The sequence below is a fragment of the Pongo abelii genome, chromosome 6 (assembly GCF_028885655.2).
Source record: "Pongo abelii isolate AG06213 chromosome 6, NHGRI_mPonAbe1-v2.0_pri, whole genome shotgun sequence".
Lineage (NCBI taxonomy): Eukaryota > Metazoa > Chordata > Mammalia > Primates > Hominidae > Pongo > Pongo abelii.
Window position 1 is genome coordinate 91,955,826 of NC_071991.2, and position 19,439 is coordinate 91,975,264.

Genomic DNA, 19,439 nt, shown 5'->3' on the forward strand with positions numbered 1-19,439 from the left:
ATAACCAGAGGAAAAATGATTGTAATATTCATGCAGTTAAAAACAAAACAAAAATTAAGTGATATATTAGTACTTTGACAAATTATCAAATCTATAGACTTTTTATAAGCAGTAATGTATCTCACTTTACCACAGTAAAAGATTGGAAGTTTGCATTTGTCTTAGGACATCAAAAGCTTTTACTTTTTTAAAATTGAACTCATAGGTTACTATTTACTTCCAATTTTTGAAAATCTCAGAGCACAGAACACTCCACACACACACAAAAAAGTTAGTATTTTTATCTTTTCTCTGTAAGATCCCCTTCAGAATCTAAGTAAGGTTCTTTTCTGCCAAAGGAAGATAGGCTTTACCTATAAAAATGTTTAAGTTGATTTTTCTTATAATATCAGGATCTATGAAATACTAAATTTGCCATAGTTCCTGTCTCTTTTGCTATTCCAAGCAATGTTTTCAAACTAACAAACTATGGATTTAGCTTATGCTCAGCAATGTCCAAATAATATGAACAATCTTTTTATCTTATTGTTTGACAGCATTCATTGACCCATATGCCTAGTCAGTTTAAATGCACTATTGCACCATAATATGTAAGATATAACTGCTCCCCTAAGACTACACTGCTAGAAATAAAAGCAGCACATTTCCAAATATAAAAATTATTTTTAAACCTACCTTACTAATAGCATCATTTGAAAGGTATTTGTTATCTTTAAATGAAACTTTTGAATTCTTTATAATGGTATGAAGTCTCTACTATTCTTAAAGGGATCTTTCGCCATTCAGATGACCTTTGTTCAAATCCTAAAAAGTTTGGCTTTTTTTGGTTTTGTCTTTTGTTAGTTTGCACATCTAAACAATTTTTCATTTGCACAAGAAGGGACTAGAGACCACACAGGCCTAGCATATTTTTAGGCATTGGTATTCCTTTTAATCTTTACCTTGTAGCTCATATCAAAGCTATAATTGTTTGCTAGCCAGCAAAATCTAATGGCTCCCTCTGGTCAAAAGCTGTCAACAGCAATCTATCCAGCAGTGGGGGCATTGCCTGAAACAGAAAAAGCATCACATATGGTCGTATTCCTTGGTGAACTACAAACAAGGTAAGGCTTAACATTTTCAAACACAAAACCATTACTAACTCCACATAATAAGACTGGGGCACTAACATATCACTGCTAGAGAATTTTGCTTTTTGGTTCATTACTGTCCTATATGTCAAAGAACATAGCAAGATAGTCCAAGTATTTACACTGTTTTTTTTTCTTCCCTTGATTTCACAATATAGCAATAAGTCTCTCTTAGATGTTAGATCATGATTTATTAGGTGTCCAAAAGCAAACCCATACTCCAAAATGTATAAAGAAAACAGGCCTCAAATGATCAGTCCAGATTTCCTGCTAAGTGTAGAGACTGCTAAATTCATTAGGAAATCTAACAAAGAAAAATACTAAGATTTTTTTTATTTGCTCCAAAAACTGTAAAGTTCTGTTTAGAAATTTCTGTGGTAGGTGGTTTATTTAACATTTGTATTATCACAATAGTATTGTATAATCCTACCGACACAGTTCAGTGTAATGACTCTAAACATCAAACCAGCTATCGAACGTCATGCTGAGTTTCCCATCCAGACTAATTAGAATTCTTGTCTTCTTAAAACATTTGCACTCTTGGCATTCCGGTGGTTTTTCCACTTGTGGCTGAGCCTTTTGGATATTTCTAAATGAGAATGAGCTGCATGCTGCTAGCTTTACATGTCTCTTGGTTCCTTCTGCCCTCTCACCTGAATGTCAGAAATCTTTTAGTAATTCTTCATAATGAAATCAAAGAAAGTTCCTCTTAGCTCAGTTTAGAGGCATCCAAATGGAAGCAGCAAACTAAAAACAGAACATTCACCCAGTAGTTTTCATATATTCTAGAATCCCCTCTTTGTTAACCCACTTCAGATAATATATAATGTAGGATGGATTGTGGATTGTTCTCTTATTAGAAGCAAAATAATGCATATATAAATAAGCTATGCTGGACTTGATGTACTGCATAAAATATGTGTTCAATTTCAATTCATATAAAAGAATGATAACATAGAAGTAGACTTCAGGTAATAAAAGGAAGAAGAAAATAGTCTTGGATCAGTAGAAGAGGAACTCATTTTGTACACATTTGACATGAAGAATAGACAGCGTACAAGGTAAAAATACGAATTTGTACTGCTCTGTGTCTACTATGAGACATAATAAGGCTCTCAAAGTTCCTGCAACAGGAGCATATGGTGTGTGTTTTTGCTAACATTTTTCTAATGCAAGAACTTCCATGTACCACTGGTAGGAAATTCATTCCCCAATATAAAGTTTAGACAACTCATTAAATGCTGTTGTGTCCTTTTGTGAAAGTCTTCAAAGCATATATGCCCAATTCCATTTCAGAGATTATTATAAGCAACTGATGAAAAGTTTTATTGGAATCTGCCATTGGTTTAATTAACACACTAATTCATCTCAGAGCTGAACTAAAAATGGGATAAGTCTTTAGTAAAATTCAAATGCAAAAGGATGGCTTTGGTTAAGTGAAAACATGATAACATATTTGGTATTTTGTCTGCTTTCCTGACACATATCGCCAAGGTTCAGCGGACTGGTAGTATGTTTTGTTCATTATAACATCTTCAAGCATTTCTAAGATGTCTGGGGTTTGGCAAGCTCCAAAGATACCTTGCCAAGTTCATTTTCCACTATTATTTACACTCTTATATGTTTTCAAGGAAACAGTTTGAGTGTTTCTGATTAAATAGAGCTATTGAATGTACAAATGGCCCCATTTAATACACTATAAGTAACTTAATTCAGTTTTTTGGGGAAAACTAAAAAATAATTTACATTTGCTAATAATCTAAAATTTCAGAGATTTGGATTGTATCTAACCTTAAATCAAAATATCATTAAATTGTAGAATTGAATAAGACACATTATCATCATGCTTAGCCTCCATGCCATTTTCCATTCATTTTGTCATCTCTGTCCAATTTACCATATCTCATCCTATACAACATTTTAAGTACTTTAACACGTGTATGTCATTTTACTACCAATGCTTTCCTGATTACCTTTTAAGTAATCTAAGTTGGTAATGACAGTAATTGATCACAGAGAAGGCTACAGTTCCTCTTGCCAAAAACCATACCAAATATTAGGTGGAATTTTTTATGTACTTTCCTTAGGCACTAATGTATAATATGTTAAATAGTATATTAAATATAATGTGTAACTGTGTAGAAGTACATATCACAGGATACTGCAGGTGGGCAGGGAAGTGCTGGGTAGAGAAGGGTGGGTCCCTGGCTAGAGCTCCACCCTCGAGTCTGTGCCCGTGGACCTAGGTGAGGACAGGCACTCCTGTTTTCATGCCCAAATGTTGCATTTTCCAAGACCACCCTGGCCCGCCACGCCCCAGTCCTGTGCCTATAAAAACCCCAATCCTAGTGGGCACAGACACAAGCGGCTACATGTCGAGAGGAACACACTGGCAGAACACATCGTCAGATCCTGGAAGGCCATCCATAGCGGAACTACGCGGACGCCAAGGGGAATTCTGCAAAAGGAGAGTCTGGCCGCTGGGCGGCTCAATTCCAACTTCCCACTCCATCCCCTGCTGTCCTCCCCATTCAACTCAATGAGAGCTACTGAGATCTACTTCCAGTCAACAGAACTTTGCCCTCATTCTCCAAGCTCATGTGTGATCCGATTTTTCCAGTACACTAAGGCAAGAACCCAGGATACAGAAAGCCCTCTGTCCTTGCGAATAGGCAGAGGTTCTAACCGAGCTGATTAACACAAGCTGGTTAATGCAAAGGAGAAACAGATTCCAGTTGACCATTTTTAGAGTCTTCTAAGGAAAGAGACAACACAGGCTTCCAGAATATATATATATATATATATATTTAAACCCACGATGATCAAAACAAATTTGAAGTGCTGGCTCCTGAATTAGTTTATTGAAACTTATCAGCATCTCCTCTATCAACATTTCTTTTCTTTTGAAAGGCACCGCACGTGACTTTGTGGGATCCTATGGACAGTGTTCTTCAAACTGAGAGACATGTGTACCCGGGAATACATACTTACCAAGGGAGAAGCTGACATGGACGATTTTTAGGCAGTCACTTTCCAGATCATATTCTCACTTTCATAGATACTATTTGCAAAATCTATTTGCCTGAGAAGACACTTGCTGTAAAGATGTTCTGTCAGTTCCCACACTTTCTGACCAACTCCCTGCCATCATTCATTCTCACTTACTTTGTACTACTAAACAAAAAAAACAATGAAATTCACTGTTGCCTAAGAAGCATCCTTCAACTTCTAACACGTGTATGAAAACTAAGACATTGGACAGATCTTGGTCATGTCAATTTTTAGACTTCCCCAAAATTGAGGATGTGCATGACTTTGCTGATTGGGTAACAAATGCTTTTACAATTCAAGTGCTTTCCAATATTTGCTTTCAACAAAAATGAAAGATGGTCAGATAAGGTTGTCAGTTAATAAATCATTAAAAGCAATGTTTGGTAAATGATCACAATACAGTTTTCACATACAATACAGAAGGGATTTAGATAATTAAGTGATACATCTATGGTAGAACTCCTTGTATTCCCATCTATTTATTTATTTGAAATATGAAAAATGTTAGTAACTGCTGACATTTCTGAAAATAAAAAAGGGAAAACAATTAAGGCTGCATCTTGCATGATTTTAGAAACAAGTCATATGTTAACCCATGTATGCATAAAATAATTAGAGGGGAAATATCCATGATCTCATTAAAAGGTGAAAAAAATTGTTTAAAAATTATTTATCAAAATATATACTATATATACTCAATTATTCTAGTAAAATTGAATACAAAAATATTTTTGAAACTCATAGTTTACAATTATCAATTTAAAAAATTGTTCACATATCTTTGTTGAATGTGATCTCTTTTTTGGCAATTTGCTTTGTCTGCCTAGAATAAAGGGACAAGTAAAAAGAAAAATTATTTAAATCATTCATTTGTCATTAAAATGTCTACTGATTATATGATGATTTGGTATGATTTGATATAATAAGTCTTAATACTTGTATCATTATTAAGGCAAGTTTAGATCCTTACCTTAAGAACAGTATAAGTATTAACATAATTTTAAAAATAAAAGTAGGTGAAAACAGAAAACTACAGATAATTTTTTAAAAATTAGGCAACCATAATTCTAGCTGCCATAACATATTTTCAATTTTTTATCTTATAGTTTGAGTATTATTTTTATAAAATATGTCAATCTATATTAAACAATTCATTGATAAATTTTATTTTTAAATTATAAATAAAGTTTAATTAATTAAAATTAACTAATTTTTGATGTATTATAAATTTTATTTCTACAAATTTCAAGGAAAAATGTATGACAGAGAGATGATCTGTGTTGACTTGTTTAGTGACAAATTATAGTACCATTAATGGTGGGTCAAACTGATATTACATAAATTCTACTATGATGTACTATGAAGGATATAATTTTATCAGTTTTTATTCTAGTCAAAAATGCTTCATTTGATTTCATAAAGCTTTTTATATTTGACTTCTAGCAAAATGAGAAATAAAGTAAAATATCTCAAAAGGAAGCAAGCAGACAAACCCAAGAGGCAGGACATTCTTCTGGACAGCTGCTTCATTAACTTCAACAAGTTCATATGATTAAAACTGGTACCCTATAATAGGTATTCCAGAAATAGCCCAAATTGTGAATATAAATTTGGTATAAGACAAAGATGAGACTTCAAGTCAGTGAGTAAAATATGCTAGTTTTTAATAATTAAGATCTTGTGATGAAATAGCCATGTAAGAAAAAATAAGTAAGTTTTGTTCCAGTTCTTACCTATTATGCCAGAATAAATTTTAAATGGATTAAAATCTAAAATTAAAAAACTATATACCAGTGCTAGGTAAAAACAGAGGTTAATTTCACTGTACATCTAGAATGGAGAAAATTGTTCAAACTATGACAACTTATAGACAAAACAGTAGACAATATTGATAAATTTGTTCATATAAAAATTTGTAAATGCAAAAAAATGTAAAAGGCAAATGAGAAATTGGAAATACGTAACGCACACAACAAAAAAAGGTAGTATATGAGACATATTAACATCTTCTAAAAATAAAGTCTTAACACTATAGAAAATAGGCTAAATATACAGATAGGTCACAAAGAATGAAAATATAAATGCCTTTAAAGATATGAAAAAAAGTTCTGCTTTGTTCATAATAAGAGAACTGCAAATTAAAATACTCTGTGATCCAATTTCTCACATATTGAATTGGCTAAAATCCAGAAGTTTGACAATGTCCTCTGTGGGTAAGGATGAATAAAACAGTCTCATATATTGATGATGAAAATGCAAAATGTTCAAAACAACTTTGAAGGGAAATTTAATAAAGTCTAGCAACATTTATGCCTTTGTCTTGTGACCCAGCAATCCCACTTTGAAGAACATGTCCCAAAGATATACTGACAAAAATATGAAAAAGAGAACAATATGTACAATGCCATTTATGCTGCAATATCTGAATTGTAAAAACTGGGAAAAAACAAATGCACATTAGTATGATACGGGAGTTGGTTGAATAAACACAGTATAGTAACACAATAGAAATCTAGATAATACTAAAATGACAAAAGGAATACCTCAATAAACTACTAAGAAGTTTTCTCCAATATATATTGTTAGATATAGAAAGCAAGTTCAAGAAAAATGGGTATAATATGTGATTGTTTATCTAAGAAAGAGACAACATATGCAGGATATTATATATAAATAGCAAAATGTTAGGATATAGGCAACATGTATTGACTAGGTTAGTATATGCATATGTATATAGGTATGTTAAAAGCTGGAAAATAATTTTAAATTTAGAAAATATACAGATAACGACCGGGTGTGGTGGCTCACACCTGTAATCCCAGCACTTTGGGAGTCCGAGACAGGTGGATCACCTGAGGTCAGGAGTTCGAAACAAGCCTGGCCAATGTGGTGAAACCCCGTCTCTACTATAAATGCGAAAATTAGCTGGGTGTGTTGGCGTGCACCTGTAATCCCAGCTACTCGGGAGGCTGAGGCAGGTGAATCGCCTGAGCCCAGGAGGCAGAGGTTGCAGTGAGGCGAGATCACGCTGCTGCATACCAGCCTGGGCAACAGAGCGAGACTCTGTTTAAAAAAAAAATGTATGTATAATATAGATATATAATATATATACACATATTATCTATATACTATATATAATATATAATATATGTGTATATATATTTTATATATATTATATATATACACATATATATACACATATATATATCTACACACATATATATATATATATATATATATCTACATACAGATACCTGTGGGAAAAGGAGAGACAAGGATTAGAGGGAAAGAAATAAGAGTTGGACTTCGCCGACTATACTTTGTTTTGTAGATTTTTATTCTATATCCATGTAAATGTTTTGCATAATTCTAAAAAATATAAAACTGGAGTTTTACAGATAAAGTGATATGAGGCCAGGTGTGGAGGCTCATGCCTGTAATCCCTGAACTTTGGGAGGCCGAGGCAGGTGGATCACCTGAGGTCAGGAGTTTGAGACCAGCCTGGTCAACATGGAGAAACCTCGTCTCTATTAAAAATACAAAATTAGCTGGGCGTGGCAGCGCATACCTGTAATCACAGCTACTCAGGAGGCTGAGGCAGGAGAATTGCTTGAACCTGGGAGGCGGAGGTTGTGGTGAGCCGAGATTGCGCCATTGCACTCCAGCCTGGACAACAAGAGCGAAACTCCATCTCAAAACAAAAAAAAACAAAAAAAAAGGAAAATGATATGATAATATTAAGACTAGGATTTACTGCAAATAATTTAGTTTTGTTTTATGCAGGGACAGGAAGTATGTCTTTGGAGATAAAGGATTGGCTTGAGTTAACATATGTTGAAATTAGCTGATGAGTACACAGGGAGTCATCCTATTTTCCTATTTTATAAATGTTAGAAATTCTCATGATAAAACATTTTTAAGAAGAAACAGTAGAAAAACATCCTAAATTAAGAGGTTTAAGAAACATCTAATAAAGAGGAAAGAAGATTAAGAAACATTAAAAGCAGAAACAATATTTTGTCTGCAACTAGCCACTGATTTGAACATTTTGGAGTCCATTAAGATAATTTAAATGTAAATTATGTATTAAAAAGTTATAATTTTACAGAAATAGAGAAATGAAAATAGATGCTGGTAAAAAAAAAAGGTCACAAGAGAATGTAAGATAAGATCAGAAAAAGAATAAAATGTAAATACTTATATATAAAAAGATCCAGAATTCAATATACTAGTTATACTTTCGATTGCGAAAATATTAATTTTGTTGCTGCGTTTATTTTCTACAATGTATATTTACTATCCCAATGATAGTACAAAATTATTTTATTTAAAAAATAAAGCATAAATTCAGTTTTTCTCAATTTTTTCTATGCCAGAGTCAGTGATATTTCTCTTTTACATAAATGTAAAACATTACTATAATCATTAAAATTATTCCCCTTTTCTTTCATTATATCTGAGAATATAAATCCTTTGTATTAAACAAAAAGAACATTTAAGAGAAATATTATCAATCAAATTGAGTCAAAACTGGTCTTAATTATTTATTATTTTATAATTTTAAGTATGTAAAATTTCTCAAAGCACTCTTTGTTGAAAGGCTGTGATTTTCTTGAAGTTAGTTTATCTTCTACCAAATGTCACTTAATGCTATACTTATTTTTAATCATGAAAATAATATTTTCTATGGGGCATAACTGGTGATGCACATGGAATTTTATATCTGCTTGTACTTTTCTGTGTAAAATAGAAAATACATTTTGCATTTTTATGTAAGTGGTGAAAAGAACTTCATCATTGCTAAGTGATTTTTAAAAGTACTTTTTATATACTTGTTACTATAAAGACATAGCGATCCAGCTCACACATTGCCTTATTAGACCAACACAATTTATTACCATAGTCTATCCTGTATATTGTAAGCTAAATTGCAAAGTATGAGGATAGTTGACAGGAATTTTACATGGTCTAGTGACATACATGCTAAGAAAAAAATGACATATTCTGGAAAATGGAGATGTGCTTCCCTATCTAACAATTTCCTTCTTTCAATACATTTTTCTTTATTAAAATTACTCATTAATTTGGTTTATGCCTATCATGTCTTGCCCTTCAGTTTCATGGCCTGCTTCTTGCCTATCGCTTTCAAATTAAAATTGGAATTAGAAATATATAAAGGGTATGTGTGTGTGTGTGTTTGTGTGTTATCTGTAATAGTTACTAATATCCCCGTAGTTGTAAGTCTAAAATGAATTTTAAGTACCAGTCCTTTGGCAGACTGACTGACAATGTCTTTTCAGTCAAAAAGAGTGTAAGTCTTTTTCATCTTGTTTCTCACCCTGGTAAACAATAGCTCTTGGTTCTTTTAGGATTGGCTGCATTCATTGTCATCAGTTGTAGCATATGTTATTGCAATTTCATTCTGCTTAAGGCTTCTGCATGTTTGAAAAATTATTAGGTTTCTGTATTGTGATTTAGATGAAGGTCATTTTGGCCATAAGTTTTTTATAGAGACTTTGAGGCCCCAGGTTTGCTACTTACTAAACAGTTCTAAATAAAGTATCCTTTATACAAATTACATCTTAGAGAAAAGTGTGAACCTTATAAAAATGCTGCAAGTGATTTTAATAAAGGGGGCTACAAAAAAGGGAAGCTGTAACCTGCCCCTCTTTTCACTCTGACCCCATCTGTTGTAAATGAATAAAAGCACAAATTGGGTTTTATGCTGAACACTTTAAAGTCAGTAGTGGTTTAAAGTTATAAACAATGAAAACCAGAAGGAGACTTAGAAGTTATGCGAACCTATGTGCTTGAAGATGCAAGTTTCTACCAGGTAATTATAGTGAGAAAAGTGATGACAAAGATAAAATAAAATAAAATAAAAGAACTATTCCAATATTCCCAATCACTTGCTTGCACTTTGGAGTCAGTCTGTGAATCATTCATCTTGGGTCTGGGCCAAATGAAAACTAGAACATAATATTTAAAAGTTTTTACAAAGCTACATTTATTTTATTTAAGGACTTTTTAATTATTTGTCTAAGAAGCTTTTCTACCCTTTCTGGTGTTAAAATACCCTTTCTTTTGTGAAATGATTATATGTAGAGGTCATTTTGTTGTTATTTTTTAACTTTTCACTTATCCAAATTACAAAACTTAGTAGCTATAATGAATTAATATTTATTTTTGAAATGTACTAAGTGAAATTTAAAAGTCAGAGAACCACATAATTGGTCTTTTTAGTGATATATAAGTCTTGTACCCAATGTTAAACTTGTGTCTAACCTCTCTAACATTCCCAGTTGAGGTTAATAGACTAACATGTGAAATATAAGGCATGGAGGATTGAGTAGCTCTACCACTGAGAAACTCAAGAACAGAAAAGGAAACGCATTTAAGGGTATGGTTTCCTTCACTTGGAAAACCACCCTATAAATTCCCATATTTTTTAAAGGCCCTACTCATTTGATATTTGTATTCTTAAGTCTTCCAGGCCAACCCTCTTTAGGCTAAGATTCACCTCTCTGTACCACCCAGAGAGAGAGAGAGAGAGAGATATATATATATATATACACACGTATATATGTATATAGATATATATACATATATACATATTATATATGTATATATAGATATATATCTATGTATATAAAAATATATACATATTATATATGTATATAAAAATATATACATATTATATATGTATATAAAAATATATACATATTATATATGTATATAAAAATATATACATATTATATATGTATATAAAAATATATACATATTATATATGTATATAAAAATATATACATATTATATATGTATATAAAAATATATACATATTATATATGTATATAAAAATATATACATATTATATATGTATATAGATATAAATATGTACATATTTATATAGATATAAATATGTACATATTTTTATAGATATAAATATATACATATTTTTATAGATATAAATATATACATATTTTTATAGATATATATATATATATATTTTTTTTTTCTGAGACAGAGCTTTGCTCTGTCGCCCAGGCTGGAGTGCAGTGTCAAGATCTCGGCTCGCTGCAAACTCCGCCTCCCGCCACCCAGATATTTTCATAAGGAATATATGCTCTTTAAAAACAGCTTGGCTTGAAGTGGACATTTGTGAATTCAACCGTTGGCTGACTCAAAGTGTGTTTATCTTACTCACTGCCCAATTTGGTTCTTGATTTCAGCTACTATAGAGTTTTCCTGTGTCTCAGCTCAATGGGAAAGAAGAAACTATTCCAGAGCAGTCACACCGGGCTCTGTTTGTTGGCCTTGTTTCCTGCCAATGTGTATAAACAGGGCCTCTAGGTTTTAAATGTTAACTAGGATCTCGTTACTAAACTCAGACCTAATCCTTTTTCCTACTAACTTAAGATAATGGAAAAAAAAAACACCTTGGTTTATATTAAGAAGATTCATGTAGCATTACAGCTCTTACAAGATCTACTATCAAATATATTAAATAATTACAAATCTTTGAGAGAGGGCAGGAAAAGTTTAATTTGTAAGAACTGATTGGAGGATTACCTTGATAGGTCTTCAATTTGTGAAAAAGCAGTTTTATGTAAGTGCCTAGACTAGAGAAGCTGGCTGAAAATGAAAATGTAAAGAGGAGGCCTGGCGTGGTGGCTCACGCCTGTAATCCCAGCATTTTGGGAGGCCGAGGCAGGCGGATCACCTGAGGTCAGGAGTTCGAGACCAGTCTGACCAACATGGAGAAGCCCCGTCTCTACTAAAAATACAAAATTAGCTGGGCATGGTGGTGCATGTCTGTAATCCCAGCTACTCAGGAGGCTAAGGCAGGAGAATTGCTTGAACCAGGGAGGTGGAGGTTGCAGTGAGCCCAGATCGTGCCATCACATTCCAGCCTGGGCAACAATAGTGAAACTCCATCTCAAAAAATAATAATGGTAATAATAAAAATAACAAAGAAAATGTAAAGAAATGTGTAATTTGTAATTTTCTATGAAGTAATATACAGGTGCCTGGGATATTGTGAATTCAGAGGTGGCCCCAGAAGTGAAAATAATATTTTTTCAGTTGTGGAACTGACCTCACTTTTTTATTAAAGAAGGCTGTATAATGTACCAGTTTAAATTATGTGCTGCTCATTGATGCAGCACTATTTCTTGTACACCAACTGTGTTTCCGTTACTCCTCAATCTTTAGTAGAAGTCTCCTACTCAACAGCTGGGTGGAAGAGGGACTGATTTGGGTGACATGAGAGGAAAGACAGAAACAGCCAGATGTAGAAAGAATTGAGGGAGATGAAGAGTTTGCTGAGAAGCAATAAATAGGGACCACATATGATCAGGCACAAAGTTCAAGCCCCTTACTAAACCCAAGTCATGTTGACGGGAGCTGGGATGTGAAATGGTGTTTCAACCTAATTGATACTTAGAACAAAAAGGACAAGGTAACTTTAACATCCTGGGCAACCTAAAAGAATCTGTGGCACTAATATACATGTTTCTGGCATGACATACAGAAAAAATAAATGCCACTTATAATTTGTTTTAAACTGTGTTTTTTTTTTGTTTTTGCTTATATTTTTGTTTTGCCTGTTTTAAAATTTTCTGTATGTTTTCCTTTATCAAATAGGGTTTACTGACTCTTCTGTTTGGTTTCATCAACCTCAAACCAATAAAATTATTTATTTTTATTTATAAAAATTCACTATTAATGCCAACAACAATATTCAAAGACTATATAAATTGTAGCAGGCACTGTACCATTATTGCAATTTTTGTTAAACATGATGACAACTTCCATCTGGTTTACCCAAAGTCCAGGACTTTGAGGAGTGCTGTGGTCTGAAAGTGTGTGTCACCACCAAATTGATACACTAAAATCCTATCCACTAACGAGATGATATTGGTAGGTGGGACCTTTGGGAAGTATTTGGGTCATGAAGACAGAGCCCTCATAAATGTAGTAAGATCCTTCAGCTTGTTTTCAAGCTGACTTTATGTGAGGACTAAATAAGAAGGCACCATCGATAAACCAGTAAACAAACCCTCACCAGACACCAGACCTGCTGGCTCTTTGATCTTAGACTTAGAAAAGTGAGAAATCTATTTCTGTTGTTTATAAGCTATCTGGTCCATGATATTCTGTTTCAGCAACACGAATGGACCGAGACAAGGGTCAGGAGGGCGCTGGAGCATGTCTTTTGTACCAGGAAAGGCATAGGTATTTATGAAGGTCACAGCAAGGATTTAGTCATGTCTGTGCAGTACTTCTCAACATTCCTTAAATGTCATGGCAACTCAGAAAATGATTCATTTGTTGTTTACATTGCATCCTTGGGTAAACACAAGAGGATTGTCATGACACTCTCCTGAGACATCCTAGATCTCACACAACAGACTCCAAAACTAAAAGATAAATATTTGGGCATCCTAAAACCCATTTTTGATGTACCAGTTAAATCCGTGGAACAATTTCAGCAGACTCTCAATATTGACACACCTTAGGATTTGATATTCTAAAGAAACCACATATATAATTGCAGTGTGGCCTTGTTCCTAAGTTTTGTCCTTGAGAAATGCCTTAGCCCAGCAGTATAGACAGACTAATGAGTTGGTGTTTAAAACCAAGACAGAAAGAATTCTCTTCTTAAAAGCAAATTTGCAAGTGAAACTATTCTCATCCCTATAAACAGAGCAGTAACTGTTTTGTGGTGCTTACTAACTATAAGCAAGTGAATAAATAAGATCAATTCTTAGGATGATGATTCCCTGGATAAAAGCAGAGGAAGGCATTCACAAGTGACTGGGGTTCAGAGGCTGCTTTAGATTGGACCGACATGACAGGGCTGTCTCAAGATCAGCTGAGACTTGCATCCAAACAGTGGTGTATTTTATGGGGGAATTAATTACCTTTCAGTTCAGGACACAGCAAGCTCTGAAAGTGGAGATAAGCTCAGCGTAGTTAATGATGAACAGAAGGAAGGCTAATGTGGCTAGTGAGAGGGGGAAGGAGTGGTAGGAGATGAGGTGAGCTGGGGGCACATCACCCAGCATCACAGTGCAACTTTGGATTAGATCTCAAAATTAGAGGGCTTGCACTTGGTAAACTGAAATAATCTGATTTACCTGTTTAAATGATCACTGTGTGGGAAATGAATTGCAGAGAAGCAAGAGTGAAATAAAGGAGACTGGTTACAAGACTATTAGAGCAATTGAGGCAGAAGGTGATAGCTTAGACCAGAGTGGTAGCAGTAGAAATGAAGTAAATTGAATAAGTTCTACATGTATTTTGAATAATGTATCTTCCAGAATCAGAAAGTCAAAATTGTTAGAGTCCTAGAGTAAAAAACAAACTGAATCAAAGCACAGCACAACACACACACACACACACACACACACACACACACACACACACAATTGAGAAGTGTTATTTGGGTTGAGTGAAAGGCAGATCAGTTTTAGGATTGACTCTCTCACCGTCGGACTTTAATTTTTTTTTTTTTCTTAATAGTTTAAAGACTCCCAAATACATCTTGGTGGATGTAAAACCTACAATCTTGTCACATTGGTCATCTGTTCATTCTTTCTCTCTAGGGAGCAACTGTTTCCCATTTATCATGTTTGTCATTATGACACATCTATAGGCAATTCTCAGAAAACAACATTCTCATTACAGGCATGCTCCACAGAATATATTCCTGGTTTATACTCTCCTAGTAGAGTATAAACACACACACATAAACAATAAAACTCCATTTTAATAACTATATTCATAAGATAATGGTTAGGAAGTAGCATTTTAAGTACGTATTTTATATATTTACATGGTAGTATATTTCTTACACGGAAGTGTTTTACCATGTTTTAGTTATATGGTATCGCCTGAGAGTCTTGGTTTAACATGTAGCCTATTATCATTTTTCCAACTTAACAGAAAATACATTCTGTATTAGGCTGAATAATATTCTCTAGATACTATGATAAATCCTAATTTCTGTAACTTTTAAATGTTTTGCTATTTGGAAAAAAGGTCTTTGTAGATATGATTAAGTTAATGGCCTGGAGATGAGGAGGTTATTCTGAATTATCTGAGTGGACCCTAAAGGCAATTACATGAATCTTTATCAAAATGAGGCAGAGGTAAATTCGACATGCATAGAGAAGAGAAGGCTGTGTACAGGGAGACAGAGGTTGGATTATATGGTCACAAGCCAGGGAATGCTGATAGCAACCAGAAACTGGAAAAGACAATAAATGGATTATCCTGTAGAGCCTCCGGAGAGTGCAATGAAGCTAACACCTTGTTTCAGGTCCAGCGAAACTGATTTCAGATTTCTGGCCTGCAGAACTGTGGGAGAATAAATTTCTGTTGTTTTAAGCCACCCAGTTTGTGGTAATTTCTTACAGCAGCCACATGAAACTAATATAGGCCCCCAGTTAGTATTTTCATGCAGAACCTCTGAATTTTCAAAAATGGATTCCTAATGTTCAGGAAATGATCGGATGTATGTATTTCTGTTTCTTGGATGAAAGTCTACTTTTATAACGTATATGTTTTTATGGACCCTCTAGTTGATAAACTTCAACCACAACTTCTTACTCTGCATTCAAAACTGAACCCGTATTATTAGGTTCTGTTGTGAACATAAACCTTTGATCCAGAATTTTTTGAGACTTTGCTTCTGTCTATCCCATTATCATCTATTACCTGAAACTACCTGGCTGAAGGTAGAGAGTGTTTTATATTGAAGGTGAGAGTTTTGGGCTATTTTTCAATAGAAAACCAAACTCTGATTGAATCAGATAACCCATAGAGGGTCAATTAAGCATCACACCACACTTCATGGAAAGAATACCCAGTAATCTCTTTGGAAAATTGTCTTAAGCAGAATTGATTTATTGTATTGCCACCTCTCATTAAATATTGAATCTTGGTATTACTGCTCACTCTTACTGCCCACTCCTGGTCTATTTGTTTCTCGCTAGTTATGCTGGCTCACTCCATTATTGGCAGAGATCCAGAACTCTACATACCTCGGAGTGTAGGCTCAGCCTCCCATTGGATTTAGATAGAGTATATTCCTCCTCACCTCAAGTCAGATACTTACAGTATTCCTGGCTGTAATTAATGACTTCCCAAGGAAAATCTCACTCCCATGCGTGACGGTACGGTCTTTCTCCATGAACCTGACAAGTAGTCAACAACAGCACAGTATTCTGAAGGAGAAGTAGCAGTAGTAGCACTACGTAAAGGCAGCCCACTCTGGGGACAGGCAGATGTAGAATGCTCCATTATCAAGCAAGCCGTGCTGAGTTCCAGCTCCATTAGCAAGTGGCAAAAGAAGCAGAAGTTGATATTTTGGATGACAGGAAAGCAGCGTTAAACTCCCCTCTTGTGTAGTGCTATAAAATTGTCATAGGCAAAAAACAAAAAAGAAGATTTTGTGTCATAGTCATGATCTAATGAAGGCCAGGGCCTATGAGTAACAACTAAATATAAAATATTCAAAAACAGTTTTCAAGAGGCTGTTTTATTTTCAATAGAGGAAATAATTATCTTAACTACATTATAAGCTTAATAAGAGAAAAAATAGTTTATATATCTTAATAGGTAAAAGTATTAATATCCAATCTGACTTTGCCACTTACTTGCTAGGTGACATTGGGCAAATTACATAAGGTTTTAAAACTTCTGTTATTTCATCTTTAAAATGGGCATTTACTCAGGATTAGATGATACATATGAAGTACATAGAACAAAATCTGGAATTTGAAAACAAATAACGTTAGTCACTGATGCTATTACTCCTCCTGCTCCCACTGCTACTACTGTAACAAATATTATTTGATATTCTCATGGTGTTTAGTATTAATCATGCATGTCTAAGTCATGGAATTAGTTGCAAACTAAACCAAATTAAGACAAGCCAAGAAATTAAGGCATATTTGTTTTATCAGGAATAAGATGTCAGAGCTATTAAAAAGTACCAAGACTTTGTTTTACCATAAACAAGTAATGAAATAACAAAATTCTTACCAGGAAATTTAGATTACAATAGTGGAGCTATCAAATCCATGCTTTGGAGGCACAGGCACAACCAGTAATATTAAGAAGTCTGTTGACAACTATACTTGATGTTCTTCTACCATAAACATTTAAAAAGAAAGTACTCCTCTTGCTTGAGGCACTGTAAATAAAAGATAGCTGTTAATGAGTTATCTGAATTCCTAGAATACCACAGAAGAAGGGATTACTAAATAACAAGAGGGTTATTTTGTTTGGTTTTAATTTCCACCCCCCACCCCACCATGCCTTCAATCTATGTCTGAAGACTGCCATGCAGGGCAGGAAAAATGTAGCAAAAGAAAAAAAAATACGTATAAACATATTAAAGGAATTAAACCTTTTCATAGTTTAAATGTGCAATTATGTTGCATTTGGACTCTTCATCATCTGGTTCCCAACCCAACAGTAATGACCTAGCTTTGTTATTCTCCCTTGTTCTTGTTTTATTCATTTTTTTCACACATGGGCTTACCCTTATAACACTGGCAAATTACCTTCTTCTCCTGTGTTTCATGCCATGCATGTGGAAAATGTTCCTGAATTTGAAAACTGGCATTTGCCATGTCTTGACAGTAAGTACAATGTCTTACCATTTAACTTTTTTAAGATTTCCTTTTTTTGTTAGTCTTATTTAACTTTTTTGACTCCCTCAACTGCCTCTGACTTGCACATTTAAATTTGTCATTGATGCTGTTATACTAGATTCAGAATTTTAACTTTAATCTAATGCATTGGAAGAGGAAAAAAACAAGAATGAAAACACAAATATGATGTTTTTATATTGATTTATTGTTTTCGCATTTGCTTTTTATTGAATTTCAGTTTTAATAACTATTTTGCTATTTAAAATTATTTGGGCTCACTTTTTTTTTAAACCAGTTACCAGGGATAAGTAATACTGTGTGCACCATGACAAAATTATACCCATTCAGAACCCAAAGACGACAGACGATGATTGTTTTCTAGGAGATATTTTACTGGTAGCTTACCTAATGAGGGAGTCTAATTTATAATATTCATATTGGTAGCTACTTTATATTCATTATTTCTGTATTTTTCAAAGTAATTACCCAAGTAATACAATTATTCTTATTTTAGAAAAGAGGCAACTTATTGCTATTGCTAAATCTGACTTCAGAGCTTGTTGTTTTCAGTCTCCCAAGATACTCTCTGTCATGGAGTCTGTCATAGAGTAATAAGGAACTGCAAATGGAACAAATAGATCATGTATTTGAAGCCACAAAAAAGATAAGAAATATGTGGGCACAGCACATGCCTAAAAAATAATGATCAGCATTACCTATCGGGTAGTAATGATCCAGAAGCTTGAATAAAGTATAAATTTAAATGGAATTATAAATTCCAAATCCCAACAATGGTTCCTCCCAAGCCAACAGGCCAACAGAACAATTCAAGAACAAAAACCTTACTTAAATCAGAACTACAAAGTAATGGTTCAATATAGCTAATTAACAACTGCATTACCTCCTATGGATTTATACATGAAAACATCATGTTGTATATGGTAAATGCATGACATTGTATCTGTCAATTTAAAAAATAAAAATAAAAGAAATACTTTATGGTAGAAAACGACTACTTAGGAAATAGTTGTATGTTTATTGTTTTTTCTTTTGTTTGGAGGCTTTCATAAGCTCATTCATCAGTCATTCAATTGATATATATTTTTTGTGTCCTTAGTATGTGTAAGTTATTGATTATTCTAGGTGCTAGGCAAAGTATTAGTTTACATATAAAATGTATTTCTCTTATTCAAAATAGGAATGGGTTTCTGTAAAAGATGTTATACTCTAAAGGTAAAATCACCTTTATCAAAAACAGTAGAAGAGGACCAGAGCCCATATCTTAACTGCAGTCATATAAAAAGAAAGCTGCCAGACAAAAAACTTTGGATTGCACCATTAGATAATGTCTGAGTGTGCAGTGGCAAATATAAAATAAACAGTAGTAATCACATATTCAAGCAAGCATCATTGAAAGGTAGAAATGACAGACCTGGAAAAGTGCGTAAGGGTAAGATCAATATAGTAGTATATATTAGTTTACATCAAGGGGTGGAAATGTTTATACACAGGTGTGTGTGTGTGTGTGTGTGTGTTAATTTGTATAGCATCCTTAGAAAAGTCTGTAAACAGATTCCATAGGTGAAGTTTCCTT

General features: G+C 33.6%; 1 long non-coding RNA gene across 1 annotated transcript in view; it reads right to left on the reverse strand.

The window, feature by feature from the left end:
• LOC100937327 (uncharacterized) overlaps positions 1-17,363 on the reverse strand; it is a 50,930-nt gene extending 33,567 nt beyond the window's left edge. Inside the window, exons 1-2 of the long non-coding RNA XR_002915826.2 lie at positions 17,232-17,363; positions 942-1,048 (exon numbers count right to left, since the gene is read on the reverse strand). This is a non-coding gene — a long non-coding RNA (uncharacterized LOC100937327). The remainder of the gene's footprint in view (positions 1-941; positions 1,049-17,231) is intronic.
• Between the last annotated feature and the right edge of the window lie 2,076 nt (positions 17,364-19,439).